This window comes from Macrobrachium nipponense, chromosome 3 (genome assembly GCF_015104395.2).
Source record: "Macrobrachium nipponense isolate FS-2020 chromosome 3, ASM1510439v2, whole genome shotgun sequence".
In the NCBI taxonomy this organism is placed as follows: Eukaryota; Metazoa; Arthropoda; class Malacostraca; order Decapoda; family Palaemonidae; genus Macrobrachium; species Macrobrachium nipponense.
In genome coordinates, this window is record NC_087202.1 from 3,127,085 (window position 1) to 3,135,713 (window position 8,629).

At 32.4% G+C, this 8,629-nt stretch overlaps 1 long non-coding RNA gene across 1 annotated transcript in view; it reads left to right on the plus strand.

Annotated features, from left to right (window-relative positions):
- Nucleotides 1-259: 259 nt before the first annotated feature.
- The window catches only part of LOC135222150 (uncharacterized), a 63,254-nt gene continuing 54,884 nt past the window's right edge, over nt 260-8,629 (plus strand). Inside the window, exon 1 of the long non-coding RNA XR_010316173.1 lies at nt 260-398. This is a non-coding gene — a long non-coding RNA (uncharacterized LOC135222150). The remainder of the gene's footprint in view (nt 399-8,629) is intronic.

Genomic DNA, 8,629 nt, shown 5'->3' on the forward strand with positions numbered 1-8,629 from the left:
TATTTTATAAGGATTTCTTTTTCTTTATTAAATTTGATCACAACCATGAGACCAAATCTCCGTCGCATTATCTGCTTATCAAAACGAAGATGATGTTTTTCTTGTTAAAGAATGTAGTTTAGAAGAAATATGGTCATGTACTACATATCTTTCTGACAACTGAATGTCTCGGAAGAATGTCAAAAAAACGTTCTTACTCGAAATAAATGTCGATTTGTGTATAGACGACTAATATTGTCATTTCCTTATATCAGGTTCCCGAGGGTAAAGTCGTTCGTTAGAGCAACAGAGGGGATTACTAATCTTACGATCTTACTGCACCACAAAAGGCTTTTACATAAGCTGGTTTCATCTGTTGATGCCCGATGCCCGGCACCAAAATGCTCACTTCCTCAAAGGTAAGATGGATGGCTTCTGAGAAAGTAGAAACTTTATTTCCTCTGCAAGGATAAGGAATTATTATTGTTATTATTAGTTTATTAAAATTAATGGCTACTTCAGCAGCGCAACACTTGTAGACATTCTTCTCTATTTTCCGAATAGGCTTTTTCTGTGCTAGTTAGACAGGCTAGTAGAACGCCTATAGAGGTCATGATCAAATACAGTCAAAATTGGTGTATATATTTGAATTTTACAGATAAACTATGATACCATAGTCATCAAAGTCATTAACGATATCTCTTTCTCTCTCTCTCTCTCTCTCTCTCTCTCTCTCTCTCTTGAAGTAAGCGAGATTTCGGCTGGAGCTGCCAGACATTTTCGGGCTGGGAAGCTGAGGGTGGACTGATCTTGGAGTGGTTGTTTTTGTTGTTGTATTAAGCCAACACTTCTTGTTGGCACGGGCCTTTCCCTTGTTCGGCCCGTATGTGATCTGAAAAAATTCATTAGGTTCATGGTTAGTTTTTTGAAAATGGAAATATCTTTAGTTGTAGAGATAGGAGTGGACAGGGGAAGGATGATGGTGTCAGTAAGAGAGGGCCATCATGTCATATTATAGTAGAAGTTTGAAAGAATGTAAGGCTTTCGAATATCGGAGAAGCGGTGCAGGTGGGGTTGTCCAACCCTTTACTCCCTTGGGTCCTTGCAGGAGGATTTCAGTTGTAGGTAGAGTTTAAAAGATGATAGTGGATGATGTGGATAGAGCCTTACAGTGAGGGGATGTGATGAGGGTGGTTGATGTCACTTATGAGTTTCTTTACCTTGGTGGAGGTAGGTTGTAGAGCACCTGGGCATGCTCTTCTAAGTTTTCAATGATTGTCTTTGTGACTGTGGCAGCTGCATGCTCAGAATCTTGTGCAAGTAATTCATTTTGTGCTGCACCTCTTACCTGTGCTGTTTCTCTGCATTCCAGCAGGTAGTGAAGGAGTGGTTGCTGTGTTTCTTCTTGACAGTGTTCACATGGTCTGACACTGTTTTCCACAATTTCCCAGCAGGCTTTATATCCTAGCCTGAGTCTGTGGATGATCACAGCAAGTTTTCTTGGTGTGTGCCTGTCTATGGGAGGAGGCACTAGATCGGTCGATGTCTTATACCATCTGGCAGACGGTGAGTTCTTTTCTACCCACTCACGATGGTCTTGGAGTGGTGTCTCCGTCCTCCTTTATATTTGGGGCTGACAGCCGGGGGTCTGCCCCATGCTGATCTACTATTGGCTGGTGGTGGTAGGTCTTCGGTTTCATTGGTGGCTTGAGCCGGGTCTCAAGCCACTTTCTCCGCGTTGATGGTTGCGATGCTGCAGAGCCTGCAGCCGTCTAGACCTCCTAAGCGGCGCGTTTACGTTGATGGGCGTTTCGCTACGCTGCGGGACGTCACAGCTAATTTGATTTTCGTTGGCTGCAGGAGTACCTCGTTCGGGGGCGTTGTCTTCCGTGGAGTTGTCGTGCTCGGTGGTGTCATTGTTGGTGGCAGGTCTTCTCATACTCACAGGGAGGAGAAATTCTTCCTGCGTCGTATTTAGTGTAGGTTTTACTTGCTGGATGAGAAGCGCCTCCAGCAGGCGTAACCGACGGGCATCAGGGGCCTTCCCGATGATCTTCGTGTTTTGGATGATGACATCCTGGGAGATGGCCTCTTGATGTCTGGTGCCGACGTGATTCTTGATAGCCCCCTCTTGGGCGTGGCATGAGTCTCTTCGACAGGCGAATAGAAGTCATACCAACGTAGGCGCCGCTGCAACCGCGGACTGGGCATGTATACTGGTACACCACATGCGTCTGCTTCAGGGGGTTTCGTACCTGTGGAGAGGGGTTATTTATTTATTTATTTATTTATTTATTTTTTCATAATAAGGTCGCGCGTCCTACGATTCTGGTAGTAATCGGAGGACGGGCGACTTTATTATGAAAAATAACCCCCCTGGATTCTGACTATTCTTAACACTAACTTAAAACAGGGTCAGTAGTAGAAGCGCCTATGGAGGCCATTTACACAGGCAGAGTGAAGATCAGTATATATATTTATATTTAATTTTTTACAGATAAACTATGATGTCATAGTCATCATAGTCATTATATTTCTCTCTCTCTCTCTCTCTCTCTCTCTCTCTCTCTCTCTCTCTCTCTCTCTCTCTCTCTTGATATTACATATTATTTTACTATTTTTATCTTTATAACTATTATCTTTATAATTATCATTATTATTATTATCATTATTATTTTCAATTTATATCATTACGATTGTTTTAATTGTATTACATTTTTATTCTATTATTATTTTTTTGTACTTTTCTGTTTATAATGAAATTTTATTATCAAAGTATTGCTATTATTTTATTATTTTATATCTATTCGTATTAGTTTTATTTTGAACTTTCATCATGATTATTTAATTAATTTTATTTATATATCATTTCAATTTATTTTCATTTTATTTTTATTTTTGTTATTATTTTGTTTCTATTAATTTTATTGTTTATTTTTCTAATATCTTTATTTATTCTGTTTATTTCTATTTTACTTTTATGTGAACTATATTTATTCTTATCTTTTTTATATTTATTTTATAATTTATATAATTTTTTTTATTTTTATTTTTTATTTATTTTTTTAGATTTTTATTTTTATTATTTATTTTTTGTTTTATTATCATTATTTTATCATTTCTATTTTTTTTTTTTTATTTATATTTTGAATATTTTTATTTCAATCTATTATCATTGTTTTTATTTTTTCATTATATTTTTAGTATTTTTTATTTATTTTTATATTATTATTATTTTTATTTAGTTTTTATTTTTATTTTTATTTTTAATATTTTATTTTCATTATTATTATTTTTATTTATATAATTTTTTCCATATGCATTATATTTATTTTTATTTTATTATAATTTTTTTTATTTTTTTATTTTTATAATTTATATAATTATTTTTATTAATTTTATTTTTATTTTTTATATTAATACTACTATTATTATAGAAAGAAATTCTTAGTTTTCTGTTAATTATTATTATTTTATATTCTCATTAGTATTTTTATTTTCATTTTTATGGTTATTAGTAATTTTTTAATTATAAGTTATTGTATTATTTTGGAATTATTTTATAATTTTTATATTTATTATTTATATTTTTATTTATTATTGTTCATCATTTTTATTTTTGTTTTATTTTATTAAATTTATTTTTATTTTAAAAATTTTTTTCATTTCTATAATTTTGGAGGTTTATATTATTTGTTTTATTAGTTTTTTTTATTTTATAGGTATTATATTTTATTTTATTCATTTTTTAATTTTTTATTTTATTTCAATCAGGTACGATTATTTTTGGGCATTTTTTTTATTATTTTTATTTTTATAGATTATTATTTTATTTTCATTATTTTCATTTTTATTTTTATGATTTTTATGTGCATTATATTTATTTTTACTTTTATTATTATTTTTTATCTCTTATTTTTTATAATTTACATAATTATTTTTATTGATTTTATTTTTTATATTAATACTATTTTTATTTATTGAAAATAATGGCAGAACTCACAGAATTGAATTCATACAAAATTACTAAGCAGCTGTCCAGTATTCATCGTGCGGTAGGTCGTCAACGGAATTTCGGGCTGGTGTCATCAAAGGCGACGGGGTATCAGGGACAGGCTGGGGGTCGGCAACAGGTGTGTCTCGTAGGTCGGGAACAGGCCGTAGTCGTCAGGGGTCGATACGGTATTTCTTACGTTTTTCTTCTTTTCTGGTTTTTCCTATAGGCGTCTACATTTTTCATCAGGACGGGATCGCGAAGTGCTATATGTTTCGGATGGATTCGCACTATTGATTGCATTCGAGTGACTTGAGGAGTCTAGTGCCTCACTTTTCATAGGGCAATACCCGTGGCGTCACGAACAATGTCATCAGGGGAACGGCTTCTGATTGTCTGTCCTCTTCGTGGGCGCAGCCTCATTGTTATCGGTGATGGTGGAGTTCCCCTCGAAGGGCGTGCCACTAGGTCGTCCTCAGGGCGAAAGCCTGAGCTTCGATCAACCTCAGGGTTATTAGGGAGATCCTTAGGACGAGAGCTGACGCTTCTATCATCCTTAGGATCACTCTTGCAAAAAATCATTATTTTAGTTATTATTATTATTATTATTATTATTATTATTATTATTATTATTAATGTGTGTGTGAGAGCGAGCGCACGTGTGTACGTATGGATAAATATAAGCATATACATATTCCCTAAGAAAGCCGAGGAAAGCGAAAGATAAAACTGCTGAACTGCAATTGAGAGAGAGAGAGAGAGAGAGATGATCGCTAAATAATTTACCACTGTTAAGCCGCTATGATGTAGGGGACATTTTTGTTTCATTGATTATAAATCTCTCTCTCTCTCTCTCTCTCTCTCTCTCTCTCTCTCTCTCTCTCTCTCTCTCTCTCTCTCTCTTCTGTTTAATGTTTATTTCACATACCCCCCAAGAAAAAATTTTAATTTCTTTTGTTGACATCATTGGTTTTTCACTTTGTATTTTCTTCACAAGCGTGTCATGCGTATGAGAGAGAGAGAGAGAGAGAGAGAGAGAGAGAGAGAGAGAGAGAGAGAGAGAGAGAGTGTATGGTTTCGGGTATGTTTTGGTAAACCTGTTTTGAGAAGGTATCCAAACTTCTTGGCATGGCAATCCTTCGTATGCAATAATATCCATCGTGACATCTATCTTCACTTACGAGAAGTATTTGTTTAAAATCCCTCAACTGTTATTAATATTATGAATATAATATGAGTAATAATAAGCCATATTATGAATATAATATAAGTAATAATAAGCCTAAAGTTACATATTTTTTCAATAGATATACAATTCTGTCAGTGAAGACATATAAGTAGAACCTTCCTGTTCAAACAAATGGACTTGTGTTAACATAAGCGTTCAGATCCTTTTGTTGCGAACGGCTGCATTCACTACCTGCCAACTGTAACATTCCCTCGCTTTTGAGAGAGAGAGAGAGAGAGAGAGAGAGAGAGAGAGAGAGAGAGAGAGAGAGAGAGAGAGAGAGAATCATCAAAATAGTTTTAAACCAGACCACTGGAATGACTTATCATCTATCATAGGGCCCGAAGGATTTGATTGGAAACTTGTAATAAGAGAGAGAGAGAGAGAGAGAGAGAGAGAGAGAGAGAGAGCGAGAGAGAGAGGTAAGCAAAGGTAAGCAAAAGAAAAATATTGAAAATAATTGTAGTCGTAGATAATATTTTCTCTTCCCCATCACTACGTATGGAAGTCACAATTAACAAAATGAGATATTATTAATTATGATATATATGATAATATATAGTTATATATATATAAGTTATAATATTAATAGTTTGTATGTTGTTTGTATAGAATCTGCCTGTCGTTGTTTTCCAGATACATATGTAATTGTAATAGCCACAATGCCCTCTTAGAAATCGCAACACACATAAACAAGAAATTATCAGCTCATATTTTTCTAAGGGGAATCGTCCTCTGTCTCTCTCCTGCGTATTCATTTCATTCACGCGTTAATTAATGAACATTTCTGTCCCCTCTCCGCTGAAAAGGAAAACGACAGATTAAAACAAACATTTTGTATCGTATCTTAAATGCCACATCGTTTTCGTCCGGTTTTATTTTCGCGTTTTCTATGCTTTGACGTCACTGTCAATTTTTTCAGAGCGTGACACCTGAGATGATGTAATTGCCGTCATCGGCCATATTTTTTAACGCGATTCCATTTCTCTTTGTAATATTAAATTACGGGTCATTATTTACACACTTTTAATTCAACAATTACTGGATATGATACTCATTAGGGATATGGTGATCATAAATTGCAGTAATACTAAGAACAAAAGATAAAGCTCATGAATAAAAAATGATTTAAATTGCCATTGTTTATTCGCGACACATATTTCTTTTCTAAATGTAGCGAGCGGTCTCTGCTAATCTCTTCTGTTTTGGAAATATCTTTAATTTGTCTTTAATTGTGCTTATTTCTATAATATATATATATATATTATATTATATTATATATATATATATATATATATATATATATATATATTTGTATATGTGCACCGTTACATATATGCATTATTATATATAATATATATATTATATATTTTATATACTATATATATATATATATATATATATATATATATATATATATATATATATATTTTAAAATAAGATTCACCAAATTTTCTTTATTTTCGGCTTATTTTATTTTTTATACGTATTAAAGACAGTTGCTCTATTTTACTAGATAATTATTTTCAGTCGAAACTAACGTACAATCAAGGGAATTGGAAGTATATGTTATTTATTAAATGTAAAAAAAAAAAAGTCGGCACAATCGAGTTTTCTGTACAGCGTCTAATGCTGTATGACACTCAGCCACGGCCCATGAAATTCTCAGCAGCTTCCGGTGCTGGCCTGGGTAGCTACTGTCACCTACAGTGGTGTCAGAGGCACGATTATGGCTACCTTGAACCTGAAATAATTTAGTAACTACAGAGGCTACAGAGCTGCAATTTGGTATGTGTGGTGATTGGAGAGTGCATGGCCAACATACCAATTTACAGCCCTCTGGCCTCAGTAGTTTTTAAGATCTGAGGTCGGACAGAAAAAAAGTGCGGACGGACAGACAAAGACATCTCAATAGTTATCTTTTACAGAAGACTAAAAAAACGGATTACCTTGAAACGAAGAGTCAATAGATAAAGCAGGTCGAGGATGTTGAGTTATCCAAGAAAATTTGCCAAGACTAAAGTAAGTCAAAGGGATTGGAAGTATTTGTAGATCATAAAGGACTCATTATCATTGAAAAAAAAAATGTCAATTTATAAAACAGACCAAAGATTATATTTGAGAGAAATGACAAAAAAATAAGTAACTTTATTGAAATATTGGTAGCATCTGAAAATAATAAAAAAAACTGATTTTATCATTAGAAAAATGTTCAGTATATATAACAGACCAAAGATTATTTTTGAAAGAAATTGCTGAAAGAATAAGTAACTTAATTGAAATATTGGTAGCGTCTGCAAACCATAAAGGACTGATTTTATCAATAAAAACAGTCAGTATAAAACCGTCCAAGATTAATTTTGCGAAAAATGGCACAAAAAATAAGTAAAGTAATTGAAATACTAGTAGCATCTGCAAACCATATAGGACTGATTTTATCATTAAAAAAATGGTCAGTATATATAACAGACCAAAGATTATTTTTGAAAGAAATGTAAAAAAAAAAAAATGTAACTTAATTGAAATATCTGTAGCAAAATGCTCAGTACTTTGCAGTAATAAATTCACAGACGAAAAACAGCTGAAAATAGCATCTAATGTGTAATAATAAAACAAAACCTGACATTAAATACCAACAAATTTCAACCAACAATAAAGATAGCGAGCAGTGACAAGAAAGGAAAAAGGAAAAGAAAAATACTAAAATAAATTGAAATAGTGGAAAGCAGCATCAAAACGATAATCCTGGCAGTGTGGAAAAACGTCGAGCTGCCTTTGAGAAAACGAGCTCTGGAAATAGGACGTCCTGTTGCCGTTTTGGAGGAAAACATAGTGGAATGTTTGCTGGGTTATTTTTTTCCTATATATTCTTTTTCATGGGCGCACGCTCTAAAGTTTTACGATTGGCGTAATACTGATAGTATTACTAATAATAATAATAATGATGATAATAGTAATTGTTAGTGTTATCATTGTTGTTGTTTTGATAATCAATGATATTATTATTAATATCCCTGGGTTACTTAAAAAAAACATAGTATATTATTGTATAATATATCATATATATACATATATATGTAATAAAATAAAAAATATATATATATATATATATATATATATATATATATATATATATATATATATATATATATATATATATTTTGGCTTACCTGTGGAAGGATCTCTTGGTATAAATACCACCTTTTTTGTCATTCATATACCTGAAGAGAGAGACAGCAGTCTCTGAAATATAGTACTTTTCTCTCTATGTTTTGTGTTTTTATGGGCTCCTTTTTTTAGATATATATATATATATATATATATATATATATATATATATATATTATATATATATGTATGTACGTATGCTTCATATATAGTATATATATGTGTGTATGTATATATATATATATATATGTGTGTGTGTG